The sequence below is a fragment of the Puntigrus tetrazona genome, chromosome 15 (assembly GCF_018831695.1).
Source record: "Puntigrus tetrazona isolate hp1 chromosome 15, ASM1883169v1, whole genome shotgun sequence".
NCBI classification, from domain to species: domain Eukaryota; kingdom Metazoa; phylum Chordata; class Actinopteri; order Cypriniformes; family Cyprinidae; genus Puntigrus; species Puntigrus tetrazona.
In genome coordinates this window covers 21,114,729-21,139,256 of record NC_056713.1, presented here as the reverse complement: position 1 = coordinate 21,139,256, position 24,528 = coordinate 21,114,729, and the positions used below count along the sequence as shown (strand labels likewise).

The window sequence follows — 24,528 nt, the reverse complement described above, 5'->3', positions numbered from 1 at the left end:
CACAGTCTCCATCTCCAGCTGGCAGAAGACCAGCAAATGAAAGAAAGCCTTCACATAGTCACATTACACTTTATCTTCAAAGTGCCGTGAGAGCCCAGATGGAAGAGATCTTGTATTTTGATTGAAATCATCTCATCTCGGCCCATCTGTTTGCTTCCAAGCCTCAACCTCCAGCATGTGTTGCCTTATGCTAGAAGAAAACTCAGAAGATTGTTGCTAAATAGTTCAGACTTCATGTTTTGCCAAATTCGAATATCTAAACTGACTCATCGAGGTTACATTTGGGAAACTAAGCATCAAAACACATCCATAGCTTGCGTCCAGGTTGTTGTTGATGAAGAACTCCATGGACACTCTCGGATGGAAGCCCATCGAGTCATCTGCAGTGAGAACTTGAGCTGTCTCACCTCTCCCACTAACCAGCTGTCTAACCAACAACGTGAAGCCAGAATGCTTCGCTTTTCTCTTTTTTTTTGCAATGCACAACATGAAGCTTTTAGATGGAAACTTTGTCCCCACAGAGAAAGCCAGGAAATGAGAATTGTGTTCCTGAATAAACTGGGGTATAGCCTGTGCAAATATCAGCGGGGTGAAAACATACTCTTTCACTCCAAGCAATCCATTTCAATAGCTTGGATCTCTGGTTTTGATGGCGGTAGGGAATGTTTCAAAGCCTCAAGAAAAAAAAAAATTAAAATAACATGGGGGCCACAAATGTGTGTGGAAGTCCATTCGGGCTGCTATTGTAATGCCCTTGACCACTGTTTTTACAGACTGCTGTCTGGTACACCTGCCTGCTGCTCTGCCAGTCTGTTTGGCAGCTTTTCCAATTGTTTACATGCATGCAAATGAGTTTTTATGCATGCTTAATAACCTTTTGTCCACTCATAATCATATGACATCAATAACTGTCATCTAAGCTTGAAGAAACAATTCTCTTACATCAACTTCAGGACCTTTTTTGGGCAGTGTCTTTGGAATGAGTATGAAAATGTATAATTACATTTTTATAGTAGACATTTACAGTTGCCAAGCTTGTGAATTCAACTGATGGGAGGTTATGTGCCAATTTGAGCTATTTTAGAAAGGCTTTAAACATAGTTCACTGCATTAGAATTTAGTTCGATTCGCTTTAACTTTCATTTATGATGAGAGTATGAAGTGTTTCAAAGCCTCTTTAGGAAAAAAACTGACCTGGGAGCCACAATTGCATGTGGAAGTCCATTCTACTGTAGGTCCCACCTGACTGCTATTTCATTTTTTTTCCTAACTGCTAAGTACGCCTGTCCGCCAGTCTGTTTGCCAACGTTTCCAATTGTTTACATGCATGCAAATTGGTTTTTAATGCATCCTAAATATCCTATTGTCCACTCATAATCACTTGACATCAATAACCGCCATCTAAAGCTCGGGGAAACAACTAACGTCGACTTCAAGACTTTTATTTTGTACTCTGCCTTCTTTGGAACTGCGATGAGTATCGGAATGGTTTTTGTTTCATTTTCCGAGTAGACAATTATGGTTGCCATGCATATTCCGAAAATCAACCGATATGAGGTTATGTGCCAATCTTAGCTATATTAGAGTGGCTTTAAATATGGTTCATTAAATAAAATATTAACTTTTTTAAAACATTTTATTTTATTTGGGAAAATAAAATGGGAGTAGATTTTTGATGACAGTAGGCAGTATTTCAGGCCTTAAGACAGGGACAAAATAGTTTGTGGAAGACTCTTCCAGATCCCATCCGACTGCTTTTGTAATGCTCTTGACCACTGTTTGTGCCCAACTTTTTGAATTGTTTAAATGCATGCAAATAGTTTTTTAATCCCTCCTAAATATCATATCGTCCACTCATAATCACCTGACATCAATAACTGTCATCTAAAGCTTAAGGAAACAACTCACTTGCATTAAGACTGTTATTTGTACCCTCTTTGGAACTGCGATGAGTATTGGAATTATTTATTTATTGAGACTTTTATAGTTTTCTGGCAGTCTTTATTAGGTTCATCAAATTTCTCAGGAGAATCTCAGCCTGAGAGACACAGTGTTACTGATATTCGCACTCATCCATCATTGTGGCTTGACAACGCGAAAACACAGAGACCTTGAAAGTAATTACTCAATAATGTAGTTACAGCTGCCTAATGCGAGGGACTCAAAACCGGAGGACTACGCCAGGCTCAGGGCGCTTCTGATGAAGGTTTTAATCACAGCCGAAGGAAGCGGTACTCACAGACTGACCTGCCTTTGGGGTCGTCAAACATTAGACGGGACGGAGGGTCCCTCTATATTGTCGGATGAGGTGAGTGGCAGCACATTGGAAATGACGGGCGTCCCTTTCGGTCCCTTTGGACTTGACCCCACTCCTACAATGGTCAGCCCTGGTAAATGTATGGCGTGGGTGGCTGGAGCACAAAGGTCTGTTTAATTCTGTGTGGATAGCTTGGTCCTGCCAATGAATGACAAGTCGGTGTGCCTAAATGCCAAGTATCCATAAATGGGTTGACCATATCACAAATAAACAACTTCGTGTTGTGGACAGAGACATATGAATGTGTGAATGATTGAATTGGGAAGTAAGGAAGCTTAATATTAATAGCTTAATGTCAGTTCATAATGCGTATTTGATTTAGGAGTCGCGCTTTTAATTTAGCTACATGCCTATGATTAATTACCCCACACACCCACCTCGAAAATGAATTAAACTCCCTATGAATTAATAAATGCGATGTGTAATAAAGACAACACAATCCAGTAGGCAAAAGAAAAAAATTAATGAACAGTTTTTATACTTTTTAACTAAAGAAGATAGGATGCAAAATGTAGCATTCAATGCAAGACTGTTTGAAATTGCACACTATATGACAAGCAATGAAACCCACTTATAACTGAAAATATCTGTATTGAAAGGCTTATTGCTCAGCAATATGTCAACAATGTAATATAAGACACTAAAGTTCAATAAATCCTGACATATACTATTGACAATATAGCTGATGAGAATATCTAGGGAGTTTATGGTTTCCAAGCAAATTATAAAACTCCATTTGTGTATTTCTTAAAATCTGCTCTTATTAAACCAAGTTTATTAAACCAATAAACACTAAAACCTCAAGTGGCTTGCTTTAAAAAAAATGAAAGACAGCACTAGGCCTTGTGTTGAAAACGTTTTCATTGATGATAATCAAAGTTCTTATGCCAAATAGTATATCTCAATACAATAACAGTATAGCTGCAGCTTTCCTTCTAAGTCATAGCAAGTAATAATAACAATTAATCAAATAAAATTGGGTTTTCATTCTAACGTTAACGGTTTTGAATTTGCTATCCGATTTAAATATGGCTTAATTAATCAGAATTTAGTTATTCACAGTTTTGAAATGACTAAATTCACAAAATCCCTTTCAGTAAATAATCGCTTTATTATAGCCATTAAGCTTTTCCATGCTGCTTATACTAATCAGAGTAAACAATTAATCTTCTATGTTCAGGTTCTAAGTTCTAAATTAATTAATCGCTCGTCGTTTGGCGAAACTGCTGATAGCCCGGATGTGAGGTCTTTAGTTTGTAAACAAAACAGCGTGTTAGCAGGAAAATAATTTTTACTTTCAAGTTTGATTGCGCACGTATGAGTGTAGTGAGAGATGATTTCTCAATATCTTTCCCCCCCCAAGAGGTAGACTGTATGTTTGAAATCCAGTTTTGCTGTAGCAATAACCGTTTTTGTCAACTATTTGGAGGAAAGTTACACTAGCATGACGAGAAAACAAATGTCTGTACTCGGAAACTGCTTGTAAAATTCACAAACGATTACAAAACTGCAAGAAACACGAAATTGTCAGGTAGAAAACGTAAAAAAAAAAAAATTTTGTAAGGTGAAACACACTCGTTTCACTGCATGCAAATGATAAAGCCTTTATAAAGCCAGAGCTTTCTTTTTTTAAAATTAGAATATTTTAGCCTCGTCAACGCAGTTCGATTGTATTGTGTACGTTAGGATAATTTGATTGCAGAAAGGATGAACACTCTTTCTAAAATGCGACGCTGGTTGAAGTTCAGCGGCGCTGCGGTTCAGCTTTAGGACCCGGGGAAGCAGAGCTCGGTGACAGCGCGTGGAGAGATCTGTATGCTTTACCGCACGCGCGCCGCATCAGCAGCGCGTGAGAACGCGGCTAAAGACACTATCCACCGGTGCGCTGTACACTCCGGTGCTCATCTCGCTTCTTTTTCTGCGTGCCCGAACTGCCGTAAACTAAAGCTCGCCTTCGTTTCCCAGCGCGTCTAAATCTCCAGGTGCTGACCATCCGTTGGAAAGTTACGCGCGGCTCACCGGAGAGATGGAAGAGTAGTTTGACTTCTGTTCTTGGAATTATCAAGCATCGTCTGTGATCAGGAAAGTGGGTAAGAGATTCTCTTTTCATAACTGCGTTTTGTACGCTGAAGGCTTTCATTTAGCTTGCGTTTGGGTGCGATTTTTGAATAGAAGTTTAACGCAAAGTGTTTAATTCAGCCCGAAGGGTTTTGTGCACGGGGGGGAACTTTCTATTGGATTCGTATCGCATGCAACAGAGAGACATTCTGGGCTGGATTTCATCGAGGATTAAAGATGAAGATACTCCCATGGGTTAGAATTTATTGTATGTATCAGCTTTAAGAAGGATGCAGATGATGATTTCATGCTGCATTTAAGACAAGTACACTGCAATGAGAATGAAAATCTGTAGTAAGCCTACCTTAAAGAGCTTTTCTGCCTCATCTCACTTTTCTTGTGTCAGATTGATTTAGGTTGATTGGATTTGTTGGACTTGGAATATACGAATGCAATCAGTTGGTTTGTGATGTGCTCTTGGCATGATTGTACAAAGGGTGAGCTGAACCATTTTGTGCATGATACAGATATAGATAATTGGCCAGATCGCCATAGTTACAAATCATATATAGCCTAATGCAAGCTTTTTAAACTTTACATCGGATAATTTGGTCAGAGAGTCATTGTGATTTAAAATCCATTTGAAAGTCTGATTGCTTCTGCTGAATAAGTGGACTAGAGACTCTCGGCCCTGAGATCAGAATTTTGCTTAGACTTGCATTGAGCAGAATGGTGGACTGCTGAAACAGCGTACGGCCACACAGCTTTATTGGCGATCAGCCGTTTAACCCCGCATGTTCTGTAATTTTTCAGATCTTTTCTTCTAAACTAATTAAACCCCATCACGCAGACGTTATTAAAGCGCGAGCCTGCTGTTTCACCACAGAAACAGGCTTATCCTTTTCGAATTAGTGACTATTATGAATGAAAGTTTTTGGTCAATTTAATCTCTTCAAGAACATATAGCACTTATTAATAATAATTTAATACATTTTTGGTCTAGAATAGCATTGGCATAGGGTTTGTAAATTAGGTTTCTAATCACCTGCCATTAAATTAGTGGTGTTAAACTCATTATATATATATATATATATATATATATATATATATATATATATATATATATATATATATATATATATTTTTTTAAAGCTAGACCACTCATGCTCTTGAAGAAATTGGGAGCTGACTCTGGTGCTGAAATGATTAGCCCATTCAGAGAAATTTCCGGTATAGTACTTCTCATTTTGCGCCTTGTTAAATTCTAAGATCGCAGTCTGATACTTCAGTCTGTTTTTGAGCTATTAAAAGGAGCTTGGTGTCTGTAAAACCCCAGACAGAGCACGAGAACAGTCCTCCGTGTGTGGAAGTGAGAGCTGTCCCCTGCTGAAAGTTTCAAAGAAGAGCCAGGTGTGCTCAGAATACATAAATGCATTTTTAACGGGTAACGTCCTTCATAAATGTATGAAATAGAGAATACTTCCATGAATTAATCATCGCTCTCAACGTGCCACGTTTGTTTAATCCGGTGATTGTAATGTAGTCTTTTGTACTATCCCGCGCTATGCCCAGGAGAAATCAACCCAGTGCGGTCTTTCAATAAAGCTGAAAATATTTCAAATTACAAAAAGCATGACCCGCTACAGTTCATTGTATGTGTAATCAAGCTTCAATTAAAATCGATGGCGGAGAGACGTTGAGCTTTGCCTTTGCGAGTCTTTTCTAATCACGACGAATGAAAGGCATCTTCATCAGAGATCAACATTTGGTTTTCTTTGTGAGAGTATGAAACAATTCATGCTTTGAGAGGGGGGAAAAAAAAAAATGGTGGAACAGATGCCAGCAAAGTGATTGTATAGCCTATCATGACATTTGCATGTGTGTGCATGTGCGAACCACGCAAGACATACGGTCTCTAAGGCATTCGGGCTGTCAATTTGATCTCATTTAGCATTGTTATCCAGCCAGGTGCTGTAATTTAAAATTCAACGTTCCAGCACACTTTTCATTTGATGATAAAGTGCTTTTTGGTGCCCTTTTTTTGGTGCCTCTCTGGGGGTCCTCTGGCAGCCCAGTAAAGTGTGACTAGTTTTAAGTTCTATGAATTGTATTACTCGTGGGTTTCGATTAAAAACTGAATTTGAGGGTTCTGAAGGAAGCAGGTGGACCAGTGGTCTGTAAAATACTCTATTTCTTGCTTGTATCTGGGCTCTTTAGGTGGCTGGACCCATGCGTGACCTCCATAATGTCATGTGATTCACCTCAGTGGGTTCTTCCCTGGCATGCCAATTTCTAGACAGCGTTGCTCGATGGACAGTTCTGGACCAGAGCCAAAGTCGCTAGATTGCCATCTCGTCTTTTATCTCATTTTTCTTCTTTCTGCTGGGTGTTCGTCTGCAGGAGGGCTGACAGGAAATGCGTGACGGAACAGACTTTGCTTGGTTGGCGGTGTTTGGAAATATCATTTTGTAATCTGACATACACTACACAGCCAATTATACACTAATTTTTCTGTAGGGTCTTTATTCTAGATAAATCTCAAGACTACAGTATACAGTAGATACTTTGGTGTAATTGTAATGGTGTTTTTCCATTTTATAATTTTACATTATTGGCTGTTTAAAGTTGTTTTTTTTGTATGCATTTTGAGTAAAAGTTTTTTGTAAGAGCAGTCCTTGAATTGGAAAGATTTTAAAATGTTTTTGAAAAGAAGTAAAATTGTAAAATGTTCATTTAAATGATCATTCTGTACTGTAATATATTTAAAAAATTAGATTTATTTTTATGATTGCAAAACTGAATTTTCAGCATTATTTTTCCAGTCTTTAGTGTCACATGCTCTTTTTTGAGACGATTATAATATAATGATTTGCTGCTCAAGAAACATTTCTTATTATAATTATTATTAATGTTGAAAAGAGATGTACTACTTAATATTTTTATAGAAGACGCGAACCCTTTTTTGGGATTCTTTGATGAATAGAAAGTTTAAACGGTCAGTAATTTCTGTAATTTTTCATATCTAAACTAATCAAACATCGACAGACATTATTATAGCTTTTACTTTCAGTTTTAGCCAGAATAATGACTTTTGTGTATAAAAAGTTTTGCGGTTTTTAGTTTTTGGTCAATTGTAACTCTTTAGGGACACATTATAACAAATCCATTTGAGAATTTAATACAGTTTTGGTTTCTGTGACACCAACCAGTAGTAAAAAAAAAAAATCACTTATTATACATTTAAGGGTGTTAAGCTGATATATATAAGTATTATTTTTAAAGGTCTTTAATTACTTTAATTTTATTTTATGTCAGTTTCGATCCAATTTAATGCATCCTTGCTAAACAAAGTATTAATAATAAAAAAAAGGCTTACTGAGTAAAACGTAGTATATACGTTGGTGGCAAGCCACGCTTTATTGAAAAGTCACAAGTCACTCAACCTCTGTTAACGAAATCCTGCTGTTGAAATAGTCACATATTGCATCCTAAAGTTCAAATAAAATGTTGAATTGAGCTGATTTTGCTAGCTTAAAAAGTTACGCAACTTCTGTAGTGGAAATAACTGTCAAATTGGATAGATACTCAAGCAAAACACTAAATGGATGAAGAAATTAATCTTCGGTTTTTAAGGTCACTTCCAAAATGCTATAATTATCCGTAAATATAAATGAGTGAATGGTAGCGACGCAGATTAAAGATGCAAAGTTTTTGAACGTCGTACTCGGAAAAAGTAATCGGGACTTGAGTTTCGTGTGAAAATGGCTAATTATAGAGAATTGTAGGTAATTGTGTGCCTTCAACTCTGTTGCAACACTTTGGCGACCTTTCTTCAATGACAGAATCCATAAGGAAGTGATTTACGCTTCGCATGCACATATTAAACCATATTAACCTCTGACGGACGGAAACTGCCAATTTTAAGCTTATCTCAAATCCATAGCGTGAGGTTTAGGCCCATAAGTAGTTTCTCCCTGCAGTGCTGGTCAGGGACTGTGTTTGGGGATCAAGGGTCGGAAAGCAAGAGGTGGTTCTTGAGCGAATGAGTGTGAACATGAATTGTATCACCGTTCCACACCTGTCTGCGCTTGCATACCACACCCACGTGGCCGCCATGCCCCTTGCTACTTCCGATCCGTCTCCGTTGCCCTTTTCTTGGATAAACGCGCGCGATCCAAAGAGGAATGCAACTCCAGTCCTCACAGCAAATCTAAAGCTTATCACAGAAATTGGATTTCAGCCCGTGTGCTGCAGCCAGTGGGGACGTGCTGATACGGTCTGGCCCGGACCGTGGGGGTTAAATATCATACAGTGTCTAAGGATTTCGAATTGGAAATGGAAATTTTGCAATCCCACAAAAGCGGCGCACACTGTATGTTCTGTTCTCAGGAAATGACTGGTTATCAGTGGACTTATCGTCGAACAACCGCAGACCTGAATAGCCCATGGCTGTTAATAAATCTCTCTCGCTCGCGCGCTCTCTTTCTCTCCTCTTCGCTCGCTCTCTGTCTTTGGGGAATTGTGGAGATAGATTATTTGTTGCGCATGTGGATGTGATCAGATGTCCTCTGGGTAGGTTCGCTTGAATTGTTTCCTGTCTTGTACCGCCGTCCGCAGGAAACCCCGCGTGCGTGACAGATGTCAGAGACCCGGTTTCGTGACCCCGGTGTAAGTGTATAATCTGGTGGGAAGACCTGACAGATCGCAGCCCTCACCTTGATGCAGAGGAGAGGCGCACGTTCTATCAAGACCTTAAACAAGCAAACTGAATGTTAGTGTTCACTGTGTCCTTGTAACCTAGTTGTAGTTATAATAAAGTACAGACCGCATATACTTCTAGTGTAGGCAATATTTGCAGTGTCCCAGACCCTAAAGAGTTCAACAAAATACTTGGCCAAAATTAAGTTTAAAGGTTTAGGATCAGTGCAATAAAAAAAGCATTTATTTTCAATCAAGTGAAACATTGATATTGTGAAATATTATTACTATTTAAAATAACTTTTTTTTTAATATGTCATAAAATATAATTAATTTCTGTTGTGGCAAAGGTGATATTTTTTTTTCAGCATCATTACTCCAGTCTTCAGTGTTGCATGACCCTTCAGAAATCATTCTGATTTGCTTAATGCTTAAATGCTTCACATTTTCATGAAACAACTTTTGAACAGTTTAATGCATTGTTGCTAAATACAAATATAAATAAAAGTGTCTAAGGCTCTACAAAGCTGAATTTATTTGATAAAAAAACAACTGAAAACACAAATATTGTGAAATATTTTCAATACCGTCACTTTTGATAATTTTCATATATTGCTGCAGAATAAAAGTGTACGTTTATTTTTAAAACATTGGACTTTAAAAGTGACTACAATGAAAAAAGACTATAAAGGTCATGGACTATAGTGCACAGGTCATATGGGTTATTTTTATTGTGCGTTTTTGGATGGAGCATGAAATAAATCACGGATTTTTATTCCCAGTGAATGTATATAAACTGTATACCTTGAAATGCATTAATGTACTTTTTGAACACTGCGAACTATTTTGGTGTCGAAATGAAATAAAAACAGGAAAATAATTCTTAAATAGTTTGGCTTTGTTACCGGGGGAATCGTTTCTAATTTTTAATTCTAACCTCCAGTAACCAAAAAATGCTGTCCTTAGAAGAAATTAACATTTTTGAATGTCACATTATGAAATGCAATGCAATTAGTTGTTAATACATACAAATGAATAATTAATTCATTGGAATCAATTGAACAAATGCTCATTATGCCTTTCACAGTTCATAAAAATACTTCAGCATTTATCGTATGAAATCTCTAAACTGATATATCCAAGTAATTATCTGCCTGTAGTTTGTCGTAGCCTTTGGCGCACCCCACAGCATCACCGTGAGGAATGTGACTGCAAAGCCATCACACTAAGCACTGAAAATATCATAACAGCATCAGCGGACACCCTGCAAACACTAACGAATCTCAAAAAGAAGTCCCCTTTTTTTCATTTGTATCCTCAGCCATGTGGTGTTTCATAATTTAGCAGGTTTTAATGTCATAAAACAGCTTGGGGCTCAGCGGGGGGTTGGGGAGATAATTGGGGTGTTTTTCATCTTCACTGGTTCTTAAATGTGCTTTTTAAGTCAGGACTTTCCTGTGGCCCATGTGAAGTACAGCCAGCGCTTCTCATCTGGGTCTCTGGAGGGAGGGAGGGAGGGAGGGAGGGAGGGTGGTCTTTTCAAATGGTCACTTCAGTAGGTGCTTTTCTCTTTCTACAGTCAGGCACGAATTGAAAGAAGCCACTCTTCTTTCAATGACGTCTCTCATTCTGTCAGACATTAAAAATGTCAGTTTTACCATAAAAATGGAGATTATTGTAATGCCGCTTTGGCACGGTGAACTCTGCCATTACAGACCAGTTGTGCATGATGATGTTGAACGTTTCTAAAGTGCTCATATTTGCACATTGTTCCTCAACTGTTCCTCTTGTAAAATTAGATATTGTTCAGTGTCTTTTTAATGCATTTTTCTGTGTTTGCTAGGCATCTTCTTTGCAGGCCCACCCCCGAGTCTCCACGTCGGCTTGCAAATTTATTAAACTTATTCACCTGTTTTACAAAATTAATAGCCCAACTCTGCTTAACAAGCTGTGCGATTCATATTCATAGCGCTTAGTCAAAAAAGGATTTTTCTGATTGCTGCTTCTTGTAGAGCAGCTTATATTTTGTTTGTACTGCTATGTGCCATTTCTGAGAACATGTTGAGTGTAAACTGCTCCGTGCGTCTGTGCGCTGTCTGCGGCGGTTTGTGCTTCACGCCACAGTAAATGTGTCAAACAAGGCTTAACTCGTCTGCTAGACAGCATTTCTACCAGGGCCTTCGGTACTTAAGTGTTCAGAATTGAGAAATTCCAGTTCAGTTCCTGATTTCGAACTGAGATAGCGGAACTTGAATGTAAAGAAGCAGAATTTAAATTTTGTTTTTAAACTAGAAAAGCTTGTCAAACTAAACTTATAATGTGGGATTGGGGAAACCGTGATTAAAAGTTGAAATCGGCCTCATTTAGATGGATGAAGATGAAGATTTTTACCCAGCAAGCCTGATGCCATCTTACTGTTAACATATTGTGACAGAAATATTCAATACTTATATTATGTTGCAACTTTGATAATTATTGATTTATAACTTTATTATTAGTGTATTATGGACAGTCTCCTAATTTTGGTCTAGGGACATCTTCCAGTCATCTACACTCCAATTTACGCCCATTATATTTGAAGCCAGACTCTTTCTCTTTGGCTTAGAGTAAATATTTGCATATCATCTTTCTTATAATTAATGGAAAACGCAACGAGTACACAATAGCTCTGCCAACTGGCGCTCATGAATGTCCTAACTGCTGCAATAACAATCAACTGTCATAATAGCAACGCACTGAACATTAACTCCGAATTATAATGACAGACACTGTTTTCTAAATCTTAACTAACCGACTCGCTGCCAGTTTGAGGAGACACTCCAGCAAGTCACCATGCCAGTTTGTAGTGCAAATGACATAGCGGTCTAGTTCTGTGATATTTTTTTTCCCAGTTTGTTGGCATGGCAACTGGTTTCTACAAAGCCTTCAAACATTGCATACTGGGTTTTGTGGTCAGCTGCTTCTCAATTTCCCCGCTTGCGTGTTTTGGTTGGATACCATTTACTGTTCAGCAGTGACTGAGTTAGGGTTCTGGCTGCCAATTTGATCTCCATGTAAATGTCTGCTCGCAAATCTGATCAAAACTCCGTTAGGCTCTTTGTTGCCAGGTTGGCGTTTTTGAAATTAGACTTGCGGCGATGCTTCAGCTTTCATCCGCCGCTCGCAGTCACATGCTAACACGGCCACGGCAGTGAATCACAGTTTTATTTGAGACAATAGAGTTTGATGTGACAGGTGTACTGTGCACACTGATAAGTCATCCATCAAATCCAAACCACTCAACGCACAGTTTCCTCAAGGTCAGCGACATTTAAAGAACAATGGGCGGTCAGATTCAAACATTATTCAGGTGCTGAGTTTTAACAGGTAAAACAGTGTTGGTAACACGTTTAAAGACTTCATTAATTTGCGTAGAGCTTGACTTGAAATATTTTTACGCACCAAAATCATTTAGACAAACTTAGAGCATTTACTCTTCCTGTGGAGAGTCTGCAAACATCTATATATGGTGGGACAGAATGAGTATAGTATAAAAATCTTTCCATGTAAAGATTTTTGTGGGGAATACTTGATTGCAGAAGATGTCATTTATGTTCTTGATGACATTTTAGTATTACAACATTATTCAGGAAATGAGAAATATCAGATGGCTGAAGTTGTGACAGTGATGAAGGGGGGAGCTGGGGATGGGGGAGGGTAGTTTGCTCCTGAGCAAGCAATAATGCTGCTGAATAGCATTAAATAGACTTTATATAGGAATGCTGTGTCAAATTATAGACATGGAGAGTCAGCCAATGCAGGCTTGACCCTTGTGAGATTACAGAATTTACACTATGCTTGATTTGTCCTAAAATACTGAAGTAAAATTGTTTTAAACCTATATTTCATGACATTTGTTTGGTAAGTAAAGTATAGTGATGTGATCATCTGGTCATTATGTCAAAATAAATCCCTTCAGGGTGCAATAAGACAGTAAATTTGTTATTTTGTAAATTTTGTATCTTACTTTTAGCCTTTTAGTGTTTTACTCTCTGCCTTCTGGTGTTCTGTCCGTTGGTGTTTCTGTTCCTTAAAGCTGACTTTGTAAAGTGGCCTTGGGTAGTGGAAAAGCACTATATAAATAAAAATTATTATTATTATTATTATTATTATTATAACTGATAGTACGCTATCCCTATCTGGTGAGTTGAGTTAACATCTCTTCTTTCACCGCTGTTCAAAAGTTTGAAGTCAGTACACTATACTATTTTTTAAAGAATTGTATTTTCAACGATACATTAAATAGATTTAAAGTTACAGTAAATAAATAATAAAGTGACTGATGATTTTTTTGAAGGATCATGTGACACTAATGACTGGAGTATAATGCGGAATATTCAGCTTTTCATTGTGGAAATAAATACAATTTTAAATATATATCAGAAGAGATCTTTTTATTTTAATTGCAATATATATATATATATATATATATATATATATATATATATATATATATATATATATATATATATTTTTAATTGTTTTTCATCAAATACATGCAGCCTTGCATGTAAAAGACCAAACACGAAGACAAAAGAAGATGAATTGAGGAGCACGCATCCAGATCATAGTGTTCATTCAGTTAAATATGGGTCCTTAGGTTATTGATGCGACTTGTCAATAGTGTAGGTGTGTGACTGATTGATTTAGAAATTGTTTTCAGGTAATTTGCATTCAAGTTTAAATGAGACTAACAAAGAACAAAGGTTTGGGTTAAAGGTCAGGTGATGATTGTGGGTGAAATTGTTATTCTATCCATCTTTGGCTCCGGCACAGGGGTGCTTGATTGTGTCCCGGACACTTCCAATATTTCCCCTTTCTCACTTAATGGAACATCATATGACACTTGCTACTCAAAATTTGTCATTATAATGAATGTTCTTCTGTCTGACAAATAGTCCACTACCCTGAGGTTCTGGACAAACGTCAATTTCTGTTTGTTAATGGTTGGTTTTAATGTCCCCCCTCTGTCTCTTTCCCCTCAGAGTGAGTTGATGGGACCATCCTGCCATTTGTCTGTAATTACCCCGGTGTACATCACCCAACCTATCCCAGCAGGCTCTGGCAGGGATGCTATTATTTTACTAGCGGCCAGCCTCCCCCTCGAGACAGCGCTGTGTTTTGAGCGACACCTCTGTAAACAGTCCAGCAGTGTCACGTAGCCAGACTTTTGACTTGCGACATTTAGTCTGGCCCTTGTTTGGACTTTATTTTGGCCAAGAGACAGTTTGGCCAGCATGTAAAGTGATCGTTTTGTTTTACAAGCCATTTAGAGAAGGGTTTATTCGAGATAGATGGTACCAAATGTGGTACATCTGTTGACAGATGAATTTAAATAATGACACAGTATACTTTGGATAAAGACAAAATAGCAGAAAATGTGTTTCATAGATTTAGTGATTACAAAGGAAGAAAGCAATGGACTGTAATGTTTTCTACTGTTTATAATGTTTTAATGCATTGCACTTTTTTTGTTTTGCAAATCTAAAAATGTTTTGGTTTTCAGTTATCATTTTAATTTGATCTTTTTTCATTGTTTAAAAAAACATATTTTTATAACACTTTTATTTACTTTAAGTTTTAGTAATTTAATGCGCTTTTATATTTTTTGTTCATAGTTCTGTTTACATTATATTTATTTGAACTTATTTTAACAGACCTCTGTTCATCTTCGAATATAACACGTTAAAGGTCCAGAAACTTCAGATGTTCAACCGTCATTTTATGAAGCTGCGAGATTACTTTTTGTACGCATAGAAAAATATATAGAATCACAAGTAAACTACATATGCCTTTTTTTTCATTTAGCGGAAAGCATAAACATCACCCACATGACAACGACAATCTTTTTGACCAGAACTATTTTTGTTGCGTTAAGTCAATACATTTTTCCATTCTGTATACAGTTATGGGTGGCACAGGAAATAAAGCCACACCTTTATCCAAAACCACTCCCCCAAAACCACACCCTCCACCTGTTTTCCAAACTAAGTGGCCCACCATAGATGCCCAAGGTCAGCATTCACCTTGAAGCCATTCCCGTTGTCCCTCCCCCAAGTTCTTTACAACAAAAAGGATCCTTTCATCCACAACATACTTTAGCAAAGCCCTCCGCCTCCTGTGATGCTTTCAATATTTCCTGACATGCTCTATTAGGCCCCTTAATGTAGTATTATAACAAACACAACTGAGATTGGCTACACTGGCCCCCCATCTGTCTGCCCGTGTGTCAGCAAGTCAGAGTCAAACTAAGACGGATGGAGGCCTGCCTCCAACCGAGCTCCTGACCAATGCCTTGGGCCCTCTTCACTTATTGAAATGACCTAATGTAGATTCAGACTCGGCAGAGAGGGATATCTATCTATATCAACCTTCAGGAGACCGAAATGTGTGTGTGTGTGTGTGTGTGTGTGTGTGTGTGTGTGTGTGTGGGGCGGCTTCTCAAAGAAAGCGTTGGGTTGCTGCTGTGTCTTTGTAATTGAAAGCAAAAGAGAAATAACCCGGTGGAACATTAAGCAGGGCGCTTGCCTCTGGACACGTCTAATGCACTCATTGAAAGGTGGACATAAGGAGAGATGTGAAGAATGAAGGGGGCAGGGGTCATACAACGTATATCTGTAACACTATGGGTCATTTCATATCTTTGTAATTTTTTGCTTTTGTCGTTGGAGAAATAAATTGACACACAAAGACGTAGAAGTGAAGTATATACCTTGTCAAAATTTAATAAATGCTTTTGTTCTGATTTATATTGTTGATAAAGATACCCTTGTTTTGTTGGCTCTGAAAGAACACATAATAATATTAACAATGACAGCAGTAGCAGCAATAACAAAATTCTTCTTGAGTTTGTTGTGTATAGAAAATCGAGGCGTATTGATCTGTGGTGGCGTTTTTAATCGTGTTTTAAATTGATTGTTTCATTCATTTTGAATCAATTCAGTTTGATCCTCCAAGGTTGCATTTGGAAATACATCATAACAAAGTTTCCTTCGGATTTGGATATATTTGACTTAGTTATTAAGTTTTTTTTATAAACAGTTCTCGTGGCCATTCAGGTCTAGAAGAAAATGTTTAAATGCCTAATTAATGGGCCTTTTTATTGTTAAAGTAATAAACCAGCAGAGAATTGAATATTTTGGTCTCTGATTCGGTTTATGAGAAATAAGTGCCAAGAAATGAATTGAGAACACAAAAGAAGATCAAAATTGATTTTTCTGAATGGGGAATTTAAGTGGCAAGTTTATCGACTGAAAATCACAGTTGGCCAGGCGAAAACATGTTTGCTTCAACCAAATCATAAATGAATAGTTTATCCAATGTGAAAGTTCTGTCATCATTTATTCACAGTCATGTCAATCCAGAACGTTATCCAGAAGTCTGTGGAGATGTTTTGCTGAATATCGCAGGCAGTTTTTCACACGACGATGGCAGAAGTTAGACCAGAAAATGGACCAACAAAGCAGTCCATACATCTTGTTCTCTACATTAAGCCATACGATGTCTTTATGCAAGGATTTTAACTTTGCATATTTGATGCAAACTGATGAGATGTGCTTGCTTATGCCAAGTATACCAAGTGAACATAATCATCAGTGTTTCATACAGATGAAAGAACATCACGGTCTCCTAAATAAAGGTGCCAAAGATGGGTTTTTACAGAGATGCTATATAAGAATCGTTCATATAAGAAAATAACATTTACTTTTCTTACTGTAAAGAACTTTCCACTGTTGCATGGAGGTTGAATGTTCTTTCTGGAACCATCCATGCCAGTAAACAACCTTTTTTTTGTGTCGAAGTTGTAGAAAGTGTAGAATTTCCACATTATTATATTCCATACTAATTTCTTTTCAGATTTTGAGTCATTTTTCTGATCCGGATCGTGTTTTAAATACATTTACATTTTGCATCAGTTGTCTTGAAATGCTGTTCACACTTTACTGACAACCTCCTAGACTCTCTATACATGAATTATGTACAACAAAGGATCTCAAGAAGAGAGAAAAAGTGCATGTGTAGGCTCAAATATCCTTGACCTCTGCTCCCGCATCTCTTCTTCCATACTAATCAGATTTTCTCCTCCAGGACCCAAACCTTGGTTTGCAACTTCATACAAGTCTTATTATTATCAACAGCACTTCCAAATCCATTTCTAGAAATCACACAGCCACATAAAAGACCAGGATCTCTCACAAACAATTTAGATCCACAATAGAGAGTGACTTGAAATCTGCATTTTTATTGCCCTCTCTTGACTTGCAGCGTTTCGTTTGACTCCAGCTCATCGTGGCCTTCTCAAAAAAGCAGTCACATCCACGGGCAGTCTCCTCTGATTAATCTTCGAATCTCGAAAGCGCATTAAGATGTGATTCATTTCCCACACAAATGCGGCGAGTTACACACTATCTTGGCTCAATAACCTGCAACTAATAAGCCAATTTATGATAATATACCATCAGCGAACACCGACGGAAAGTTAATTTTGCCCTTGGAGCGAAATAGCGAGAGTTCAGGTGTGACTGCGGGCTTTGTTTATAAACGCAGATATGCAAATCAGGCTGTTGTTTTCCTTTGTATTATTGCTCGTCAGGAACAATTATGTGGGAGACTAGAATGGCAAGCACCCTCTTCCTCTCTCAGGTGCTTTTAATGAGAAAGCAACACTTGATCTGATAGAGAGCGTTTAATTTGGGAAAGGACTGTTGAGATGTTTCAAGCTGTTTGCAAACCGGCCGAATAGGGTTTTTAAACATGGATATCGCATTTGTCGAAGCCAGAAACCAAAGCTTTTCTGTTCTCTGTTTGTCTAAAACCGCTTAAATAATTGTATGTTTGTCAACTGTACATCAGCTTTCTAATTAGCTGAGGCTTATGGGAGGTGTAATCTAAATATGTGGTGTTATTAAAATGCATTAGCTTTAATTAAGCTTGCGTGATACTCCTTACTGATACCGATAGCGCGATGTCATTTATTTGCGAATAATCTGGCGAATTCATTTGAGGGGCTTAGCAAATCAGTCTATCTGTGGTAATTATGGTGTACGAACGATATGTTTAATTGTCGGGGCTGAGTTGTTCGCTGTGACATTTCCCTCGGGATTTAGAAACGACTCTGGCGTCTGAGCGCGGGGTTCAGCTCTGGCAATCAAGCAAAATTGACTGTCAACCAGTGACTTTACATGCATAGAAGTGTCTGTTAGGGACACGGTGGCATTCAGGGTGTTAATGCAGTCTGACAATAAAGGCTGGTAAAGTCGGCCAAAAGCGAAAATTCTTTTCATCGTTTATTCACCCTCCGTGTCGTTTCAAACAAAACTTTCTATCTTCAGTGATACACAACAGGAGATATTTTGCATAATGTTAAAGATGAAAAACATAATGAAAGTGTGTTTTTGTAAATCAATCGAATTAAGTCAGAATACTTGGAGTATAGTGCAAAAATCTACTTTTTATAGTCTTTTTTTTGTTGTTGTTTTAGAGCTTGTCTGTAGCTATCCTCTTTCTCTTTAATAAGAAATAAAACAGCTTGGAGATTCTGCTACTTTAGAGTTTAATGGAAGAAAAGTTAGGCTATAGGCAAGTTTTTTTTATTGGGGTCGGTCTATTCCCTTTCTCATAAGTCATATATATTAAATGCATTGCTTAAATGTACATTGCATAATATTAATTGTTAATTGTCATACTACTGATCAAATATTTGAGGTCATATATGTTTTAAAAGTCTGTTATGCTCAACAAGGCTGCTTTTTTACATAAAAATACAATAACAATGGTAAAATTGTCGCATATTATTAAAATTTTAATCAACTTTTCTATTTGAATATATTTAAAAATGTTATTAATTCTTGTGACGTAAATATAAATTTTCTGCATCGTTACTACAGTTTTGAGTGTATTATGATCTTTTAGAAATCATTCTGACATGCTGATTTGCTGTTTAGGAAATACGTCTTACCAGATTCAGCACTGAAATCCAATTTCAGTAGCCAGTCACTGTTGGCATTGACGGATTAATTAATTGATAAATGGAAAGTTCAAATGTTTTTACAGTCACTTTCGATCAATATACTGCCTCCTTGCTGAATAAAAGTATTTATTTCTTTCAAAACACTTACTGCCATCAAACTTTGGAACAGTGGCTTGTAATATCTTTAGATCCTTAGCTTTAGAGTTGCATATTTTGATGCACATGTTTGATACTTCACTTACCATCAAATCCCTTAATAATTGGAAACACACAAAGCTTTTCGCAGTTTCTTATTTTTTCTGTTTCTCTGAGGTCCTGTGAGTAATCTTCCAAAACCAAACCTCTTAGAAACAAGAATCGCTAGACTTTACAGACTGAAAACAATTTCTAAAATAGTTTCTTGCACCTTACAGTGAACTTAGTTTCAACTATGTCAGCCAGTGTTAACATGTCCGCTTTGCCGTGTATGCAAATTAAACCGTATATTTTTAGTGACAGTCGGTTGTTTTTAAATCATAACATGTCATACTCTAGCGAGCGCCAACGTGCAGAAGACGTCCCGAGTGTTTCCGTGGCGGGACGGTGACAAGTACCAGTGCAGAACAATGACAAGTGGCATTTAGGGATGTGTTCGCAGCCCGCTACTTCGGTAATTAACATCGTGCAACCTCCGTGCTTACAAAGCATCGCTCTTAATTAGAGTTATGATTGCAGTAGGGCAAAACCAGCGATCCTTGCTCAGGATAATGACTGCCGTAGTCAGTGTGGCAGAAGCTTTATTGTTTGCACACTGGACTTCTGACATCTGGGATACAAAGCGGCACAATAGAAAGCCGGCGTTCTTTGTTCTTTCTCCTGCTGATCCAATCAGAACGGGCAAATAGAACCTAGGCGTCTTCCAAATGAGACCCGCTCTCTGTCTGAGCGGCGCAGACACCTTTGAATTGAGCAATAATGTGGAAAACCTCCTTTCAGTTGAAGGATCACACGCATGTCCTACATCAAGATAAGCGTGTGAGCTGTAGTGAATGCAGCTTTTGAAGGTCGTCTTTCCCACAATGCATCTGTCTATAACTCATTATATTATAACAGCGGTGACAAATTATTGGTTGTTTTGTATGACAGCCTATTTCAGTTTAGTTTTTTTTTTAACAAGGTCGTATCTTGCAGTTCAGAAGTATATATTTAACCTCATTTTTTCTTGGAATTCTGAGTAAAGAAGTCAGAATTACGAGATATACTGTACACTTTCGAATAAATTAATTTTGCAGTTCCGAAAAAAGTCAAAATGGCAAGATATAAAATCTGAATTCTTTCTTGTCTCAGTTCTGCGTTTACGTCTCTCAATTCTGTTTATTTCGCAGTTCTAAATTTGTTTCTGCTACAGAATAAAAAAACGTAAAAACATTTTATGTTTTACCCCACGATTCAGACATTTTGTCTCAGAACCACAAATTTCATCTCATAATTGTGAAAAAAATTCCGAAAATTTTTGGGGAGAATTGCAAATTTTTAATTTTTTTGTTGCTTTTTTCCAAAAGTCTGTTTTGTCTTTTTTTTTTTTCCTTGCAAAAAAACCCAAAACAGAATGACAAATTTAATTGCAAGATCTAAACTTGTGGCAGAAACAAGACTTCATAGCTTTGCATTTGGCTTGTGCTTTGAAATGTATACCTTATTGTGGACTCTTAAATCAAAAGTCATTTATAAAAATGTTTAGAAGGTTTTAAAGTTTCAAAATAGCATGAAATAGCTTTTAGTCAAATGAATTGTCCAAGAGCGTCTGTCTTGATGGAGGATGGCTCTTAACTCTGTCATGTTTCCCCCCTCCTTCTTCTTGGCAGACAGTTGGGACCAATTCATCAAATTTAGCTTGCAGACCAGGAGGGCCTATGGTCTTCCTCTTCTCCCCCCAGGATATAATCAGCTTTTAATTTCTCCGCGATCCTGCAGACCAAATGACGGATAACTACGGTCGGTCCCTTCGGTGACCGGGCCTGTCTGCCTCCTCGTCGACCAGAAACGCTCTGTTGCTTTTGCAGAAAATTAATCGTAATTTTGGCTCAGCCTGCAGCTCTAATAAGAAGCTTGTATGCACAGGCGCCATCACATCTTAAACGTAATTTCCCCAAACGTTTCCATCAGGGATGCCCAGCATGTCTTGTTAACCAGGCTTAACAAATTTTTTTAATAAATGACGTTGTGCTATAAATATATACGAAGAGGTGGTTTATCCAGTTTATAATAGAATTCGGTAAACATAGACAGGGATGTAAACAGCATGTGACTAATATTTCAATCTCTGAATATTATATAGAGGATAGAGTAGACGAATAATGTGTTGTAGTTGCATTTAAAAACTAAATCATTCTCTCTCATGTTTACATATTATGATCTTTACCTTAATTTCCTTTCTACTTCCTAATATATTAAGGATGCACAGTAAATAAATAGCAAATATGAGAACACATATAAGGAAAATAAGTGTCGCTAAAACACAGGTTCAATACTTGAGCTCTGGCACATTTTAAATATGTTGATATAGGTATGTATTGAGGCGGTTCAGAATTGAAATATCCGTGGACTGTTGCTAAAAAAATGCTTTATCATGTTGGAAATATGCCCTACATCAGATCCAACCTTAAACCTATCCGATAGTGTTAACAAATGCAAAACTGTTATAAAAAAATGCATTTGTTGATGCAACCGTGCCATTTCAACTTCCTTTTATACAGATTTAAACTGTTTTGTCGAACTGTAGATACATTAGATTCGAACCTGAGCTCCTCTCCTCTCAAGTATATCTTTGTCCTCCATTACAAGACAAACCTACTGTGTATGAAAACCCATAGATATGAAGCTGGATATGTGTGATGCTGACTTGTTAAGTCATAAAATTATATTTTTTTAAGTAATTGTGCGAAAAGTCCGCTTTATTAATCAAAACTGAAAATTTATGTACTTGTAGGTACATATTTAGGTCTCGCTAAAAAGTGCACCAAGGTAGGTTTATGCCATGAGACCAGGTAGGTATGAACAATAAAGTAGATGCTTGCCTTAGCAAAAACCCTATGCTGTTTCCATAGTTTGAACCCTAGTTAAAACTCTCTCAGCCAGGTTGACATCTCCGACCTTGGTTTTGTAAGCAAAGGCCTGTCACCATGTTAGGTTGCACTCAAGATTCATAGCGCATTCCCTTCTTCCATCTTTCTCTGCACGGTCCTGCGAGAGCGTGAGAAATGGGTGCTTGAGAATGAGAATGAGTGTGTGTGTGTGTGTGTGCTCGCATAGCATGTGCAAGCACATCATGATTAGTGTGTGCTCTCCCGCTGGCCGACGGGAGCTAATATACACTGAGAGGAAGAGGCGGTGTGGCGTCCCTGCAAAGCGAAGCTGCAGGTTAATCCTTTTATTGTAATGAAGTGGCAGAAATATTAATGCACTGTAAACACAGGACGTTTAAACCCTGTCCGTCATCTTTATGAGGGCGGAGCTGCGTGGAGGAAGCCGAACGGCACCATCCATAACAAACATGACATTGACTCTGCAAAACAGCTGAGCAGTCACTTAAGGAGATTGTCCTCACATCTGCGGCAAAGCCTCGTTCTTTTCTTTTCCATTGCTTTCTCACTTGGCTGCTTTCACACAATGGATACCGGCGGTGTGTTTGTAGTATGTAATAAAGCCTGCTCTCTGAATTCGCCTATTCAACACCTTTTTGAGGGGTAATTTTGCCAGAAGACTAGTTGTGGCACATGATTCAGCAGCTCTAGCGCAGAAGCTTCTCCCCCCTCCTCCAAACTCATCTCCATGCCCCTCGAGCCGCTAGAGCTTCGCTGGCCTCACATGCTGATAACGGATTACAATAATCGAAAGGCTGAATGTCTGAGCATGAAATTGTGTTTGTTCGAACAGTTTGATATTTATTCAGAGGGCTTGTTGGAGAGTGTGCATGGAAATTGAATGCCAGCATCTTGTTTAAGAGTTTTACTGCATCGTGCCACTTTAGTTAGGGCGTCTTTTTGGACATCTTAAAACAATAAGTTATATACATACAGTATAATATGTATACGTGCATATATACATGTGTAATATTCAAATGTATTTGAGTGTCTTTATTTATATACATACGCACTTTCATGCAAAAGTCTTTCTTTTGATAAATACACATCTATGCAGTATATATTTTGAAAAAATTACATGCAATTATCACATGCATACATACAGCATATTTTTCTGAAATTTACATTGTACATGCATGTTTGTATTTAAATATACACAGTCCACACACATATATTATGTAAACAAAAACTTTGAATGAATTATAATATAAAAATATATCTATAATATATATATATATATATATATATATATATATATATATATATATATATATATATATATATACACACATACACAAAGACACTTTATATAATTTACATTTGTATATATAATGCTTGTAATAATGTATTTATTTTGCATGAATGAATTATACATATAATCTTAAATATAATTTATTGATATATATATATATATATATATATATATATATATCATTAATATATATGTAATATTAGAAATTTCTAATTATTTATTACATATTTATATTTATTAAAGTGTGTTTTAAAATATATGTGATATTTGTATATACTGTATATTTTTATGCATATGTACACACATACTTTTACACACATTTTTTTCTTATTCATTAATTTCATTCTATAACTTTTATGTCTAATTTGTATATACATGTATGTTTTCACATTGCATATTAACATTTTTTTTATTTTTGAAAACACGTAAATATCTTTGTTTGAGCATCCCGACACAGCAACATTTACCAACGATTGCTGCTTTTTTGGGGTTTATCCATCTGTGTGGCTGACCAAATCAATTGTTCAGTTCTGTCTGGTGATGCTAGCCGTGCAAAAATGACAGACTTTGCCTTTAAACTACTTCCACATCTTATATCTCAATATCTCAATTCAAATTCTGCAATATTAAAGGCGTTCTCAATTAAAGTGTCCAGCCCTGGTTATGTTCAAGTATTTGTGTTTGCCTCTAGGCCACGTCTCCTATATGTGATTAAATGGTGCCCCGATCCAAACAGCCTGCTTTCAAATTAATGAACCGGGAGGAGGAACGGCCATTGGAAATGCAGCGCTGGAGGTTTTGCTGAAATGCCTGGAAATCATGAACAATAGGCGAATATGTGTTTACTCACTGTCCTGGCTGTAGTCCCGGGGGACGGCATCTGCGTCGTCCAGATAGTGCACAGTGCAGCTCTAAAGCATGAGCAAGGAATGAATACATAAGCGTGTAACTATAGAACGCTCTTTAAGGCATGCATTGCACACTGCTGTCAACGCATTGCATTATTCCCTCAAAAAGGGTCCCGGTCGGGCTAATTGAACCTCTAGCCACTTTCCCAATAAGCACAGGGGTC

General features: G+C 37.4%; 1 protein-coding gene across 4 annotated transcripts in view; it reads left to right on the top strand.

The window, feature by feature from the left end:
- The first annotated feature begins 4,168 nt into the window (after nucleotides 1-4,168).
- The window catches only part of robo1 (roundabout, axon guidance receptor, homolog 1 (Drosophila)), a 286,379-nt gene continuing 266,019 nt past the window's right edge, over nucleotides 4,169-24,528 (top strand). For 2 of the 4 annotated variants that reach the window (XM_043259080.1, XM_043259079.1), the window contains exon 1: nucleotides 4,171-4,407. The gene's annotated coding sequence lies outside the window, so the exon portion shown is untranslated. Of the gene's footprint in view, nucleotides 4,408-24,528 lie in introns of all 4 variants that reach the window. The other 2 variants (XM_043259081.1, XM_043259078.1) reach the window with 2 other exon arrangements.